Here is a 17,904-nt window from a genome sequence, read left to right as displayed (position 1 = left end):
ATTGAGGACACGGGGCCAGAATAAAGCACAAGGAACCCACCAATCACCCGGGCTGAAAGTCAATCCCCTTTATCCATGTGAAACTTAGTACTGGCTCCACATCCAAACTACTGTGTTATAACGAGCTACATTAGCCAACTTTATAATTAAGGCCCATAGACTTCAACTACTCCAGCAGAAAATTTCTGCCAAATTCTCATTACAAAGTGACACTTTTTGTGAGATATTTCAGGAACCTCAGCAGAAAGAAGAAAGTGCCCCAAGATATCCTAACTAAATGCCTTTCGAATAATTGTAAAGGAAGTGCTTTTTTAAAAATACAGACTACATGAATTCCTTTATAACAACAGAAGTGCCATCGATTGAATGTTTGTGTCCCCCCCAAAATTCATATGCTGAAACCTAACCCTCAGGGTGAGGGTATTAGGAAGTGAGACCTTTGGGAGGTGATTAGGTCATGAAGGTGGAGCCCCCGTGCATGGGATTAGTGCCCTTATCAAAGGGACCTCACAGGGCTCCCTCACCCCTTCTCCTGCGTGAGGACACAGCGAGAAGACAGCTGTTGATGAGCCAGGAAACAAACCCTTACTAGACATCGATCTGTTGGTGCCTTGATCTTGGACTCCCAGCCTCTAGAGCCATGAGGAGTCAGTGTTGTATTTCTGAAGCCCCTCGGTCTGTGGGGTGCTGTTACAGCAGCCTGAACAAATGGAGACAAGAGGCAAGATTGAAGATATGCCTCAGCATGTACTTGTTTATCAGTTCATTAATTCACTCAGTGAAAAGGCTTTTTCTTTTTCTTAAAAGATTTTATTTATTTGACAGAGACACAGCAAGAGAGGGAACACAAGCAGGGGGAGTGGGAGAGGGAGAATGAGGCTTCCTGCAGAGCAGGGAGCCCGATGCGGGGCCCAATCCCAGGACCCTGGGACCATGACCTGAGCCAAAGGCAGACGCTTAACAATTGAGCCACCCAGGCGCCCTGAAAAGGCTTTTTCTTAAGTTGTAAACATGGTAACTTAATTTTTTACTTTAATTTCTCTAATAATATACTGGTTTTGGTATTATTACCATTGTCTTCTTTCAAGGTTGAATTCAATTTTTACCTTTCTTTCAAACCTGTTTCTCTAATCAAACTAATATTGTATCTCTATTCTTTAAGCTCCAATAGCACTTCACAGTTTAATACTTAATTACCTATTATCTTCCATTGCTTTCAATTTATTTCATGTGTGCCAGGCCTGTTCTCACAATTAGATTTTTAAAAACTGTGGTTAAAAACACATAATATAAGGGACATCTGGGTGGCTCAGTCGTTAAGCATCTGCCTTCAGCTCAGGGCATGATCCCAGAATCCTGGGATTGAGTCCCCCGTGGGACTCCCTGCTCAGTAGGGAGCCTGCTTCTCCCTCTCCCACTCCCCCTGCTTGTGCTATCTCCCTCTCTCTCCCCCTCTCTCTCTCTGTCAAATAAATAAATAAAATCTTTAAAAAGAACACATAACATAAAATGGGCCATTTTAACTATTTTGAAGTATACCGTTCAGTGATATTAATTACATTCTAATGTTGTGCCGCAGATCTGAGAAGTTTTTCATCTTGCAAAACTGAAACTCTGTACTCCCCACTGTCTCCTCCAGGAGCCCCTGGCTACCACCATTCTATTTGCTGTCTCTCTGAATTTGACAGCTCTGAGTCCCTAATATAAATGGAGTCATGCAATATTTATCTTTTTGTGACTGGCTCATTCTCTTGGCGTGAAGTCCTCTAGGTTCATCCATATTGTGACATATTAGGATCTCCTTCCATCTTAAGGCTGAACAGCATTGTACTGTTTGTGTACAGTTTATGGGTGCAGCCAAGTCTGGCCTCACAGCGTGCGTGATTTCCCATGAACACACGTAGTGGAGCTGACAGGTGTCAAAGACCTGACACCTGACTTGGGAGATGGAAAGGTCTCATTGGCACAACTCATGGACTGAGCTAGGAGTGGAAAACTCAAATGAAATATGATAACCTTCACTGTGGAAAATCAAAAGTAAAAACGAACTAGCAACTCTTAATTACTAATATTTGGCATAATAAGAAATACATATTTGATCTTCATCCCCAGTTCCTGGCATAGAGCTCCTAAAGCCCTTAGGATTTCCTAGGAGATAAGAGATATAAGAGTGCTTTTGTTCGTAATAAACCTCTTTCAACTATACCTGAGTTTATTTTTAAAAAATTTTAAACAGATTTTATTTATTTATTTGAGAGAGAGCGAGAGCACAAGTGGTGGGGCAGAGGAAGAAGGAGAAGCAGGCTCCTCACTGAGCAGGGAGCCCAACGCAGGGCTCAATCCCAGGACCCTGAGATCATGACCTGAGCAGAAGGCAGACCCTTAACCAACTGAGCCACCCAGGCAGCCTGACCATGCCTGAGTTTATGCTAATGAGGTGGCCCTTGGAGGCCAAGGTTGGCTTCAGGAAGCAGTTGGTTGCCAGGGGAAACAACCACATGATTAGATGGTTGGAATTTAGAGCTCCCGACCTCTGGGGCAGGGAGAGGGGCTGGGTATTGAATTTGATCACCAATGGCCAATGATTTAATCAATCATACCTATGTGATGGGATCCCTATAAAAATCTCTAAGCAGCAGGTTCTGGAAGCTTCCCAATCCACGAACACAGTGAGGTGCGGCGAGGGAGGTGTGCCTGGAGAAGGTATGGATGCTCCATAATAGCTCCAAATACCTTTAGGCTATTCCTGAGTTGTATGCATCTCTTCCATTTGACTGGTCCTGAATTGTATCCTTCATAATAAGCTAGTAAAAATAAGTAAAGTGTTTTCCTGGGCGCCTGGGTGGCTCAGTTGGTTAAGCGACTGCCTTTGGCTCAGGTCATGATCCTGGAGTCCCGGGATCAAGTCCCACGTCAGGCTCCCTGCTCAGCGGAGAGTCTGCTTCTCCCTCTGACCCTCCCCCTCTCATGGTCTCTCTCTCTCAAATAAACAAATAAAATATAAAAAAACGTGTTTTCCTGAGTTCTGTGAGTCATTCTAGCCAAGTATTGAACCTGAGGAGGGGGTCATCAGATCAGTGTCACCAGATCAGGGGCCCCTGATCTGTAGCTTCTCCATCGGAAGTATGGGTGGCCTTGCAATTGGCATCTGCAGTGGGGGTAGTCCTGTGGAAGTGAATCCTTAAAACTGTGGGGTCTGCTGCTAACTCTGGGTAGGTAGTGTCAGAACTGAATTGAATTGAATTGTTGGACATCCAGGTGGTGTCAGAGAGAATCCGAGAGTTGATGCTAGAACCATAATGACAGGCAGGCATTTTCTCTGGCTCCAAAACGAGGCATATGTGGGAAAGGAGCCTAGGCAAGCAAGCATGCTCAGTGCATCTGGTGCATATTAGGAACTCAGCACCTGTAGAAGAAATGCTTATTTAAAATAAGTATTACTGACATGCCTTGCAATATGGGGACATCTGGGGTATTCTAGTAAAAGTTATGGGACATTTACTAAAGATTCTGATTTGAAGTTTATTTATTTATTTATTTATTTTTAGTAATCTCTACACCTAATGTGGGGCTCGAGCTCACAACCTCTAGATCAAGAGTTGCAAGCTCCACCAACTGAGCCAGACAGGCGCTCCTGAAAATTCTGATTTGAAATCATTATTCTATGCTCTTCACTTTGAAGTTAGTCCCACATGCCAGGAGAGGTCCAGCTTCCCAATCTCACTCTGTTTGTGAAGTATAAAACCTGTATTAAGAAAAATGCTGTTTCCTCAATTATTTGCAACCCTCTCCAAATCATACACAAAAATCTTCATGCAACCTGCGTGGAGAGAATTGTGTTAGCCAGAGAGAGGGTGAAGAAGTAGGAGGAAGGTAAAGAAGACAGCTCAGAACAGGCTCTCTCTGCTTGATGGCTTTTCCACCTAGTGCAGTGAGTGTCATCAAGGAAAGGGGTTACAGAAGTTCTCCATCCTAGACCCGCTCCATCAGTGACTCCTGGACAGGATCTGGAATCTCTAGCAACACATTCCCCAGGGGATTCTAAAGCCACCAAAATTTGAGAAGCATTGGTTTCTTGTATGGACTGAATTGTGTGTCTCCCCCCCCACCCACCAAGTTCATATGTTGAAGCTCTAACCCCCAATGTGACTATATATAGAGCTTATAGAGATAGGGTCTTTAGGACACAATTAAGGTTAAATGAGATCATAAGGGTGGGGCACATCTGCAAGTGTGAAGAGAGCTCCCAGGAACAAAATTGGTTGACGCCTTGATCTTGGACTTCAAACTTCCAAAGCCGTGAGAAATAAATTTCTGTTCTTCAAGCCGCCCAGTTTTGGGGGTACTTTGTTATAGCAGGCTGAGCTGGCTAAGGCCGCTTCAGGGGTCAAAAATGACCAGTCTATTGTCAGCTCCAAAGAAGGGACCCTCGCTCTAGACCTGGAATCTCCGGTGTGAGGAGCCAGGTGTGTGGTCATCCTGGGCTGGAGGCCCGGATCAGTGGCGGGGAGGGGGCACTAGGGCACTCCTGAAATATTGGCAACACTCTGTTTCTTGGTTAGGGTATGATCACACATAAAGGGCGTACTTTGTGAATCCCTATTAGGCTGGATACTTAGGATTTGTGTACTTTTCTGTATGCATTTCTACTTAAAAAAAAAATAAATGACAGTATTCAAATAAAAAGTTCAAAGGTTTACCTCTTAGAACTGTGAGGATTAAGAGATCACAGATGTAAGGCTCCTGACCGTTTTTTAGCACGCAGGACACACTCATTAGTTATTTGCCAGCTTTTGTCAGCTCATTAGGTGAAAGGCCAAATGAATATGCAAATGACCAAACTGGGTGAGGAAAGAAAGACTCAGCAGTCCGCCACCACCACGGAGAGAGCAGAAGAGGGCAAGGAGAAACGCACAGATGTGGGGTTTGCGTTTCGGCTTCTCCATCCCCTGAGCAGGTCACTTAACCTCTCTGAGGCTCAGCTTCCTAACTGGTCAACAGGTGTGCTGCCAAGATCAAACATCGTCGTACGCAAAGGCCCTGTCCTCACGCTCTGCCTGTATGCACCGCAGAGCTCAGTGAGTGCTAAGCATGACTGGGGAGCTGGGATGTGGCTACGTCCCCACGCTCCTTGCAGTCTGAATCTCCGACAGGCAGGAGGATCAGCAGGCAGCTTTAAATACAGGTTCTCCAGTGGCCATTAAGCCCCTAACCATCTGTAGCCAAAATCTTTCGATGTTGCTTTCGAAAGTAAACTTTCCAAGAAACACTGTTCACAATTTACGTTCAAGGAAATCATTTGCAGTTCCACATTAAGCTCATTGCTGGGAATGACGGAGCCAGACAGTGGTGCCAAATACAGCCTTCCTGAGTGACCTTAAAAAAATTAAGCTAATGGCAATTTTATGTTTTATGGAAGCTCTTCCTGTTTACTAACTGCCAACAAGAGCCAATCCTGGTGTCCTGTTCCTACATCTCAGCCTGGACATTTCAGGAAACTCAGCAGGAAATGATTATCAGTGCAGATTAAGATGCCTCTTAGCTGTACTGTGAAGTTTAGGAGGTAAAGCCATACAACTAAGTGCTTGTGGAAACATGATTTATTTTTTTAAAGATTTTATCTATTTATTTGTCAGAGAGAGAGAGAGCACAAGCAGGGGAAGGGGCAGAGGCAGAGGGAGAAGCAGGCTTCCCGCTGAGCAAGGAGCCCGACGTGGGGCTCTATCCCAGGACCCTGGGATCATGACCTGAGCCAAAGGCAGATGCTTAACCGCCTGAGCCACCCAGGCATCCCTGGAAATAACGATTTTAAAATTATATTAATATGCACGGTAATGATCGCTACCACCTACTCAGGCCCTGCTGATATGATGGCAGGCATAATCACATGTTACGTCAACAAGTCATCCCAGTATTTACTTACCCATCAGAGGTGAGGAGGGGCATCATCTCCTACAGTCCCTATTCTCTCTCCTAACACTTTGGCCCTGTAAGGGCTAAAAGGCCACACACTGCAGTTTTCTAGGTATACAGGGTCCTTATAATACACTCATAGAATATATACATCAGAGATCAAGAATAAGCAGACGCATCTAAAGCCTAGAGCCAGACAAATGTGCTGCAGAGGAAGTGACATTTGAGCAAACACCTGCGTTCTGCCTCAGCAGACCTACTCTTTTGAAAGCCGGAGAGCCTGTGGACAAGAAGAAATTTGTGCTTCCTACACAGAAAGGGGGAAAGAAAGGCACTCAGAAGGAGTGGCTTTCTGCCGCTGTGCACAAGGTAGGTTCAGAGTAATTGTTCCTGAATATTCTGGGGGAAACACTTGTTTGGCTAACCTCAAGGCCCATGCTAACTTGCATGAATATTTCATATCCAGGCATAAGAGAACTTAGTATTTGAAAAAGAGGGCAAATTAGGAGCTCAGTGTTTTGTTTTTCTTGATATGAGATGATAACATTAAGGTATTAGTAAATGGTTGCTAACATGATGGTGAACAAAAGGGAAGTAGTAGTGAAATTGTTAGGAAAACCAGGCTAAAGGGAAACCGAGTGATAATCAAAAGGCTAACTAACATCCACGATGCTGATAGCCTAATTGCAAATCGATAAGAAAGACCAAAAAACAAAACCCCAAAGAAAAGTCGACCATAATAAATAGGCAATGCATAGCATACATAATACAAATGGCTAATAAACACAAACTAAAATGATCAGTCCTACTGACAATTAGGAAAACGTGTTTGCATCATTAGGCCGGTAAAATGCAAAAATTATTGACACTTTCCAGTGTAAGGGAGTGTGGAGAAGCAGGGACGGTGCTACAGCCTTTTGGGAAGGCGACTTGGCAGCACCTATCAAAGTCCAAAATCCAACCGCAGTCTTGCCTTTTTACCATACAGACACTGGGATATATTTCTAGGCATGCGTGTATTTCTCTGTGTGCCTCTCTATCTTCATGCCACAGCCTGGAAAAAAGACTGGAAGGATACCTAGCAACGCTCAGCAGTTTCCTCTGGAGAGCTGCCTTTTGTCACAGCCCTGTTTCTAGATATCAGGCACATGTGCAAGGATGTGAAGCATTTTTTATGACAGAAAAAAGAATGTTTGCTACTAATTTCATCATTAGGAAGGATGAACCCAGAATGCACTATAAGTGAGTTCATATAATAAAAAACATGCAGCTGGGGGTGTGCCTGGCTGGCTCGGTCAGTAGAGCATGCGACTCTTGATCTCAGGGTCATGAGTTCGAGCCCCATGTTGGGGGTAGAGATTATTTAAAAAAATAATAAAAAATTTAAAAACCAAACCACACCAACCAACCAAACAAAAAACCATGCAGCTGGGAAAAACTGCCTGGTGGAGATCTACGCCCAAAAAAGAAAACTCTCTAGGGGTGCCTGGGTGGCTCAGTTGGTTGAGAGTCAGCCTTTTGATTTTTGCTGGGCTCTTGATTTCAGCTGGGGTGGTGATCTCAGGGTCGTGGGATTGAGCCCTAGGTAGGGCTCTGCACTCAGCAAGGAATCTGCTTCTCTCCCTCCCCCTCCATCCCTACCCCGCTTATGTGTGCACGTGCACTCTCACTCTGATGAATAAATAAATCTTAAAAATAAAAAAAGAAAAAGAAAACTCTCTAAGGAATTATGAAGTGAAAAAGCCACCGACCTAAAAATCACTGTGATAGGTCTCTGAATATGCTTATCTGTCTGCATGTCACTCTATGGAAAAGAAAATGGGAAGGGTACACACAACAGTTAACAGTAGTTTCTTACGCAGAGCAGAGGGGGAGGTGGAAGGGCAGGAGGAGAGGTGAACCTGGCTCTTGTTTTCTTTCCTTCTGGAGACTCACCTGAAAGACGGGGTGGACAAACGTGGATTCCCCACATCAGTGGGAAGCCCACTCTTAGGGACCTATTAGCCGATGCTGCCTTCAAAGCGTTTACCCTTTCATAAGATAAAATTAAATACTACTAGTAGAGGGGCACCGGGGTGGCTCAGTCGGTTAAGGATCTGCCTTTGGTTCAGGTCATGATCTCGGGGGTCCTGGAATCCAGCCTGGAGTCAGGCTCCCTGCTCAGCAGAGAGTCTGCTTCTCCCTCTCCTTCTGCCCCTCCCCTTCTGCCCCTCTCCCTCCACCCCCCCCTCCGCTTGTAAGTACAAGCTCTCGCTCTCTCTCTCAAATAAATAAATAAGTGAAATATTGCTAGTATAAATTAATGTATACAATTTAAATAAAATATCTAGAATTGATACTAAGTTTTATTAAATTAAAGAAATAAAAAGATTTATAAAAGGAGAGAAGGAAACTCAAAGTTCAAATATCGGTCTTGTTGGCCATAACCACACACATATGTATCTATTACAGAAAGACACTCTAATCCAGGGATGTCTGGGTGGCTCAGTCGGTTAAATGTCTGCCTTCAGCTCAGGTCATGATCCCAGGGTCCTGGGATCGAGCCCTGCATTGGGCTCCCTGCTCATCGGGAAGTCTGCTTCTCCCTCTGCCTGCCACTTCCCCTGCTTGTGCTCTCTCTCATTCACTGTCAAATAAATACATAAAATCTTAAAAAAAATAAAAGATTCTCTCCTTCTCCCTCTGCCCCTCGCCCCCTTCCCCCCACAGACTCTTTCTCTGTCTCTGTCTCTAAAAAATAAATAAATAAAGTGTACAATTCATGGGACGCCTGTCTGGCTCAGTCAGTAGAGCCTGCGACTCCCTAGGTTGGATGTAGAGATTGCTTAAAAATAAAACCTTTTAAAAAGTGTACAATTCAGTGGTTCAGAGTTGTACAAGCATCACAATTGATTTTAGAACATTTTCATCACTCCAAAAAGAAACCCCATACTGGTTAGCATTCCTCCTTCCCCCAGGCCCTGGTGACCACTAAGCTACTTTCCATCTCTAATGGATTTTCCTCTTCCGGAGAGTTCATACGAATGCAATGATACAACATGTGGTCTTTGTGACTGGCTTCTTTCACTGGGGATCATGTTTTCGAAGTCCGTCCCCGTGGTAGCATGTATCAGTTCTCCAGCCCTTTTTATGGCAGAATAACAATCCACTGTGTGGATATAATGCATTATATTTGTCCACTCACCAGTTGACGGACATTGGAAGTGTTTCCACTTTTCAACTATTATGAATAATGCTGCTATAGCATTTGTGTACAAGTATTTTTGTGTACATTTGTTTTCATTTCTCTTGGCTGTCTACTGAGCAGTGGATTTGCTGGGTCATGTGGTAAGTCTAGCTTTAACATTGTGAGGAATTGCCGGACTGTGTTCCAGATTGGCTGCAGCATCTTACGTTCCCACCAGCCATGGAAGAAGGTTCCAGTTACTCCACATCTTTGACAGTACTTGTTATTGTCCGTCTTTTTATTTTTTTAAAGATTTTATTTATTTATTCATGAGAGACAGAGAGAGAGAGAGAGAGAGGCAGAGGGAGAAGCAGGCTCCCAAGGAGCAGGGAGCCCGATGTGGGACTCGATCCCAGGACCCTGGGATCATGACCTGAGCTGAAGGCAGACGCTTAACCATCTGAGCCACCCAGGCACCCTGTCCGTCTTTTTAACTTGTGGCAGTCCTACTGGGTGTGAAGTGCGATCTCACTGTGGTTAGATTTTCATTTTCCTAATATCTTCTAATGTGTATGTCCTTGATTTGTGTGTGTGTGTATATGTATATTGAGCAATATCAAAATCAAATCCTTTGCCCATGCTTTAATAGGGTTGTCCTTTTTATTATTGGGTTATAAATATTCTTTATATACTCTGGATACAAGTCAGATACATGATTTGCAAATATTCTTTCCCAGTCTGTGGGTTGTATGTGTCCTTTTTGTAGCTGGAAGTTGCTTGGCACCACACTTTTCCTCACAAAATGGGTTTGGCAGTTAGCTGCAGTTTAGTACTTGAGAAATTATTTCTATCTCTCACCCTAAAGTCCTGGTAGAGGTACAGGTAGTGTTCAATTACTGATGAAAAAAAAAATCCAAAGGGGGCACCTGTATGGCTCACTTGGTTGAACATCTGCCTTTGGCTCAGGTCATGATCTCGGGGTCCTGGGATTGAGCCCTGCGTCATCTCATCGGGGTTCCTGCTCAGCGGGACGTCTGCTTCTCCCTCTCCCTCAGTCCCTCCCTCCCCACTGCTTGTGCTTTCTCTCTCTTTCTAATAAATAAATAAATAAATAAATAAATAATCTTTTAAAAAAAAAATCCAAAATTCTCAGTTTTGAGAAAGAAATGGGGCATGTATGAATGTGTCCTGTCATAGTTGATAGGATACATTATTTCTTTTGTTCTTACTCTTAAAGGAAATAAAGGTCTCACAAAGGCCAAGCTAACAAGGATAATTCTGGTAGGAATAGCCCCCACTTGGGGAATGGGAGTAAACTCCTTTATGCCTAACCCACAAATAGGGCTTTTCTATCATAAGTCTCATCCGTAAGCAGAGAACAAGTTAATGAGAATGGGCAGGTTTCCAAGTCATGTGATTGCCCTAATTGATGTATGCATAGCAGTCCCCAATCAGGAAGGGTTTTCAGTTTGAAATGACAAAAATCCACTTTGGCTGCTTTAGGGAAATAAAGAATTTATGGGAAAACATGGACATCTTTGGAGAGCTAGTGAAGCAGGTTGGCTACCAGGCTATGCAGGAAAACCACAGTCAAAATTGAAAATTACCACAGGTCCTGTGAGGACAGCAAGGCTGTCACTGACCAGTACAAGATCTGAAGCTAACCCCCAGACACAGTGCTGCTGGCATTAGCACCCCAGGAGGGGAGGTCTATTTTGCAATGGCTAGAGGCAGAAGACTCTCTACCATTCTGGACCTTTTGCATCTTAGAGATGTACTTCAAGTACAAGGAAGGCAGATCTGACTGACCAGAGCCACATCATTTGCCATGGTTGATCCTTCTAGAACTTGCCCACACCCAGTCCTCCTTTCCTGCCAGGGCCATTACACTTTACATTTTCTTGTCCCCTTGCAGTTAAGACAGGGCAATGGGCTGTGAGTCAGATGGGCTAGCCAAATGGGTGTGAGTCAAAGTGACAAGTCTTATGTCTGGGCTGAAGCATTTTATTACCCAGTGATCACCCTCCAGCAGTCTGTTCCCCTAGGGTGTTGACATGAGGGCCAGGTATTCCCAGGGCTGCAGCTACAAGATGGTGAAGCTCTGTCAGTCTAGGTCTCAAGGTGAGTGTGTAGTGCAGAGCCCTGGGACAACCAGTGTTAGATATATAACCTAAGAAAGGAATAAACTTGTGCTGTTCAGCCAACAGATTTTGGAGTTATTTGTTCCTGTAAAACAGTCTAACCTAGAGCCATACTGACTATGTCAAAAAACATGTATATAGAGAACAAACTCAAAAGGCAGAAGGAAGGGAAGAGGAAAGTAGTTTAATATTTTTCTCCTCATCTCTGAAAGAAAGGACTCAATTTTCTTTCTTTGTTTATAACATTTACATTCTATTCAAACCATATTTTTCCTATTGTTTTATCTTGGTTCTATATTTAAGTTGATTCAATTTTCACTTCCAATTCTTTTACCTTCACCTCTCTGGTGTCACATTCTTTAGTTAGACTCTTTCTTGTTTGGCTAGATTTCACCCTTGTGTACCTTTTTCAGCAGTCTGTCTGTTGCTTTTGTATTTGAATAGACATTTTGACTGTGTGCAAAAATTTTAGGGCAATCTTTCCTTTAGCGTTTAGATATTGCCTTATAGTCACTGAATTTGGCACAGTGAAGTCAGGTGAGTCTTATTTTTGAGGCCTTGAAGAAACCTTTTTTTTTTTAAGTAGCTTTACTGAGATATAATTTACATGCCATAAAATTCACCTGTTAAAAGTGTATAACTTAATGAATTTCTGTATATTTACAGAGTTTTGCAGCCATCACCATACTCTAATTTTGGAACATTTTTATCACCCCAAAGAGAAACCTCCTATCCCCTCCCCAGTGTCTCCTCCCTCTAGCCTTTGGCAACCATTGATCTATGAATTTGGCTATTCTAGATATTTTGTGTATATATGGAATCATGCAGTGTTTGGTCTTTTGTGTCTGGCTTCTTTCACTCAGCATGTTTTCCAGGCTCATTCATGTCGTAGCATATATCAGTAATTCATTCCATTTTATGGTCAGGTAATATTCCACTGTATCACATTTTGTTTACACAGTCAATAATTGATGGATATTTGAGTTGTTTCCACTTTTATTTTTATTTTTTTAAAGATTTATTTATTTGAGAGAGAGAGAGCATTTAAGTGAGGGGAGGGGCAGAGGGAGAGAATCTTCAAGCAGACTCCTTGCTGAGTGCAGATCTTTTTTCAGGGCTCCATCCCACACCCTGTGAGATCATGACTTGGGCCAAAACCAAGAGCTGGATGCTTTACTGACTGAGCCACCCAGGCGCCCCAGATTGTTCCCACTTCTAGGCTGTTATGAAAGTTCATGATCAAGTTTTTGGGTGGACATACGTTTCAATTCTAATTGCTGGATCACATGGTAACACTATGTTTAACATTCTGATGAACTGCCTGTTTTCCAGAGTGGCTGACCATTTCACATTCCAGCTTGCAGTGTATGAGGGTTCCAGTTTCTCCACCTTGTGAACAACACCTGTTATTATGTTATTTATCACAGTAATGCTAATTGGTATCTTCTTATGCTTATTTGCACAATTAATGATGTTAAGCATCATTTCAGGCACTTAACTGGCTGTTTACACATCTTCTTTGAAAAAATGTTTATTCAAATCCTTTGCCCATTTAAAAAAATTGGGTTGTCTTATTATTGAGTTGCAAGAGTTCTTTAAGTATTCTAGATGCAAGTCCTAAGCAGATACAAGATTTATAAATATATTCTCCCAGTCTGTGGATTGCCTTTTCATTTTTTTGGTGATGTCATTTGAAGTACAAAAGCTTTAAATTTTGATAAAGTCCAACTTATTTTTTTCTATTGTCACTTATGCATGGTTTTATAGCTAGGGAATTATTGCCTGATAAATATACTGTTTTTTTCTCAGAGTTCTATGATTTTAGCTCTTACATATAGGTTTTTTGGCCATTTGGATCCAATTTTCACATATAGTATGAGGTAAGGATCCAAAACCATCCTTTTGCACGTGGATATCCAATTGCCCTAGTATCATATGTTGAAGACTATTCTTTCGTCATGGAATTGTCTTTGAATGGAGGCTTACTATTTATGCTTAGATGTCTGAAAACATGTTTATCCTTACAGTTCAGAAATGTAACCAAGTAGGGTCTTTTTTTCTTTTTTTTAAGATTTTATTTTTAAGTAATCCCTACACTCCACATGGGTCTGGAACCTACAACCCTGAGATCAAGAGTTGCCTGCTCTACCAACTGAGCCAGCCAGGCACCCCAAGTAGGGTCTTTATGGTAATTGTTCTATATCACTTTTTCTTTGTGCCTGTCTCTGTGATGTGCGATTTAAGTATGTTCACTTCAGGGAAAACCATACTATATAGGTATACCGTGGAGATATTGCAGGCTTGGTTCCAGACCACTGCAATAAAGTAAATATTGTAATAAAGAGAGTCAATGAATTTTTTAGTTTCCCGGTGCATATAAAAGTTATGTTTACACTATACTGTAGACTACTAAGTGTGAAATAGCATTATGTCTAAAAAACTATGTAAATAATTTTAAAAAACAGTTGATTGCTAAAAAATGCAAACCATTATTTGAGCTTTCAGTGAGTCATAATCTTTTTGCTCGTGGAGGGTTTTGTCTCAGTGTTTATGGCTGCTGACCCGGGTGGTGGTTGCTGAAAAAGGGGGTTGCTGTGGCAATTTGTTAAAGTAAGACAACAATGAAATCTGTGCCATCAATGGATTCTTCCTTTCATGAATGATTTCTCTGCCAATATGCAATGTTGTTTAATAATATTTTACCCACAGTAGAACTTCTTTTAAATTGGAGTCAATCTTCTCAAACCCAGCCACTGCTTTATTAACTAAGTTTATGTGATATTCTAAATCCTTTGTTGTTATGTCAACAATCTTCACAGCATCTTCACCTGGAGTAGATTCCATCTCAGGAAACCACTTTCTTTGCTCATCCATAAGAAGCCACTCCTCATCTGTTCAAGTTTTATCATGAGATTGCAGCAATTCAGTCCCATCTTCAGGCTCCATTTATTTTTTTAAGATTTTATTTATTTATTTTAGAGAGAGACAGAGAGACAGCATGAGCGGGGGGCGGGGAGGAGCAAAGGGACAAGCAGACTCTCTGCTGAGTGCAGAGCCCAAGGTGGGGCTCGATCCCAGGACCCCAACATCATGAACCGAGCTGAAGTCAGACACTTAGCCGACTGAGCCACCCAAGTGCCCCTTCAGGCGCCACTTCTGATTCTACTTCTCTTGCTATTTCTACCACATCTGCAGTCCCTTCTTCCACTGATGTCTGGAACCCCTCAAAGTCATCCATGAGGGCTAGAATCACCTTCTTCCAAACTCCAGTTAATGTTGATATTTTAACCTCTTCCCATGAATCATAAATGTTTTTAATGGTATCTGGAATGGTGAATCCTTTCCAGAAGGTTTTCAATGAACTTTTCCCAGGTCCATCAGAGGAATCACTATGGCAGTTATATCCATGAAATGAAATAATAAGACTTTAAAATTAAAATTACTCCTTGATCCATGGGCTGCAAAATGGATATTGTGTTAGTAGACATGAAAACAACATTAATCTCATCGCACATACCCATCAGAGCTCTTGGGTGACCAGGTGCATTGTCAATGAACAGTAATACTTTTTTTAAAGATTTTATTTATTTATTTGAGAGAGAGAGAGAGAAAGAGAGAGAGAAAACCAGTGGGGGGGAGGGGCAAAGGGAGAGGGAGAAGCAGACTCCCCACTGAGCAGGGAGCCCGATGGAGGGCTTGATCCCAGGACCCTGAGATCATGACCTGAGCTGAAGGTGCCACCTATGTGTCTCTGAGCAGTAATACTTTGAAAGAGATATTCATTTCTGAGCAGTAGGTCTCAACAGTGGGCTTAAAATACTCAGTAAACCATGTTATAAATAGATGTACTGTCATCCAGGCTTTGTTTTTCCTTTTATAGAGCACAGGCAGATTATATTTAAACATAATTCTTAAGGGCTCTAGGATTTTCAGAATGGTCTATGAGCATTGGGGTCAACTTAAAGTCACCAGCTGCATTAGCTCCTACTAAGAGTCAGCCTGTCCTTTGAAGCTTTGAAGCCAGGCATTGACGTCTTCTCTCCAGCTATGAAAGTCCTAGATGGCATCCTCTTCCAATAGAAGGTTGTTTTGTCTACACTGATAATTTGTTGTTTAGTTTAGCCACCTGCATTAATGATCTCAGGTGGATCTTTTGGAGAACTTGGTGCAGCTTCTACATCAGCACGTGCTGCTTCACCTTGCAGTGAATTATATATTATATTATAGATACAGCTTCTTTTCTTAAACCTCATGAACCAACCTCTGCTAGCTTCAGACTTTTTTCCTACATCTTCCTCACCTCTCTCACCCTTCATAGAATTGAGGAGAATTAGGCTCTTGCTCTGGATTAGGCTATGGTTAATGACATGTTGTAGCTTGTTAGATCTATCGAGACCACTCAAACTTTTTCCATATCAGCAATAAGGCTGTTTCATTTTCTTATCATTCATGTGTTCTCTGGAGTAGCTCTTTTAATTTCCTCCAAGAACTTTTTCTTTGCACTCACATCTTGGCTGACTGGTGTAAGAGGCTTCACTTTTGGCCTATATTGGCTCCTGACATATCTTCCTCACTAAGCTTAATCATTTCTATTTTCTTATTTAAAGTGAGAGATGTGCGACTCTTCCTTTCACTTGAACACTTAGAGACCATTGTAGGGTTATTGTCCTAATTTCAGCATTGTTGCATCTCAGGGAATAGGGAGGCCTGAGCCGAGGGAGGGAGACAGGGGGATGGCTGGTCAGTGGGGCAGTAAGAACACACACATTTATCCATTAAGTTAATCATCTTACATGGATGTGGTTTGTGGCACTCAAAAACAATGACAATAGTAACATCAAAGATCACTGATCACAGATCGCTGTAACAAATATAATAATAATGAAAAAGTTTGAGGTATTGCAAGAACTAGCAAAATGTGACTCAGAGACACGAAGTGAGCAGATGCTATTGGGAAAATGGTGCCAAGAGACTTGCCCAATGCAGGGTTGCAACAAATCTTCAATCTGTAAAAAATGCAGTATCTGTGATGCACAATAAAGCTAAGGGCAATAAAACGAGGTTTGCTTGTATACTAGAAGAGTGTAGGGGAGGAAAATTTCTCCTTCTTCCCTTACAGTTTCTTTGGCTGGCTTAATTAAACTGACATAGGACAGATTAACAAGAGAAAAACAAATTTAATTATACATGTACAGGAGCCTTATGTGAATACGAGGTGCATAGGCAGTCAGGCAATTAAGACATATGCTGTCCTGAGCAGAAGAGAAGGGGTAGGGGCCTGGGACTTCAAAGGTGGGGAAGAAGAAAATTTATGGGAAAACAGGAAGAGCAGATGTTTGGTAAACACGTTTGGCATGCTGTGTGAAGACAGTGGGACACAGAGGAATTTGATCTCCAGTGTCCCCCGCCCCCCCCAGTTTACCATGCCTACCCCATATTCTTTGTAGTTATTTCTGGTGATAGTTTAAATAGACCAGACCCTCTATCTAAATTCTTTCAGGCAGTTAAAGGGGTGGTAAAAAGCTTTTCCTGAGTCTTCTAGATCTTGATTGACCTCAGCTCACAATAATCCGCATGCCAAAGTGGTAGATTAGCATATTCTGCTCCCCTTCAAGGGGGAGTTTCAAAAAAGAATTAACATCTCTTGTACCAAAACTCAGTAATTCCCTCTATTTCGTTTTAGTTTTTTGGTCTTTAAATTTAAGCAAAACAAAATTTAATGCTGTCATATGCAACAATATGGATAAATCTTGAGGACATTATACTAAGTGAAATAAGCCAGTCACAGAAGAAAAAATACTGCGAGTCTACTTATATGAGGTATCTAAAATGGTCAAACTCATAGAACCATAGAACAGAAGAGTGGTTGCCAGGAGCAGGTGGGTAGGGGAAATGAGGAGTTGCTAATCAACCGGTATAAAGTCTTAGTAATACAAGATGAAAAAGTTCTAGAAATCTGCTGTACAACATTGTGCCTATAGTTAACACTATTGCCTTGTACAATTGAAAATCTATAAAAAGGGTCGATCTTACGTTAAGACTTACCAAAATAAAATTAAAATTAAAAAGAAAAAAAGTATGTCATGACTTCAAAAATTTACCATCTTAAATTTTTCAAATACCTTTCAAAGCAATTTCATTCCTTAATATCACTGCAATGTTGCACTTTATTTTTTTTAAAGATCTTTATTTATTTATTCAACAGAGAGAGACACATGAGAGCGGGAACACAAGCAGGGGGAGAGGGAGAGGGAGAAGCAGGCTTCCCGCTGAGCAGGGAGCCCAACGCGGGGCTCGATCCCAGGACCTTGGGATCATGACCTGAGCCGAAGGCAGATGCTTAATGACTGAGCCAACCAGGCGCCCCTATCACTGCAATGTTGCTCTTTAATCATCTTTTCCCCCTAGCTTTATTGAGATATGACTGAAATATAAAATTGTGTTAGTTTCGTGAATACAATGTAATGGTTTGATATATGTCTATACTGCAAAATCATGAGCACAAAAACTCTAGTTAAATCCATCATTTCACATAGTTATAATTTTTTTCCTTGTGATGAGTACTTTTAAGATCTCTCTTAGCAACTTTCAAATTTCAAAAAATTCAAGTAGTGTTGTTAACTGCAGTCGCTTTGCTGCACATTACATCCCCAGGACTTATTTATCTTATAACTGGAAGTTTGT

The 17,904-nt window shown here is 42.0% G+C and overlaps 1 pseudogene; it reads left to right on the top strand.

Annotated features, from left to right (window-relative positions):
• Positions 1–5,834: 5,834 nt before the first annotated feature.
• The window catches only part of LOC113920407, a 28,971-nt pseudogene continuing 16,901 nt past the window's right edge, over positions 5,835–17,904 (top strand).

Source organism: Zalophus californianus, chromosome 3 (genome assembly GCF_009762305.2).
Source record: "Zalophus californianus isolate mZalCal1 chromosome 3, mZalCal1.pri.v2, whole genome shotgun sequence".
Classification (NCBI taxonomy): Eukaryota; Metazoa; Chordata; class Mammalia; order Carnivora; family Otariidae; genus Zalophus; species Zalophus californianus.
Note: the sequence above shows the minus strand (reverse complement) of the source record. Positions and strands in the feature narration are given on the sequence as shown.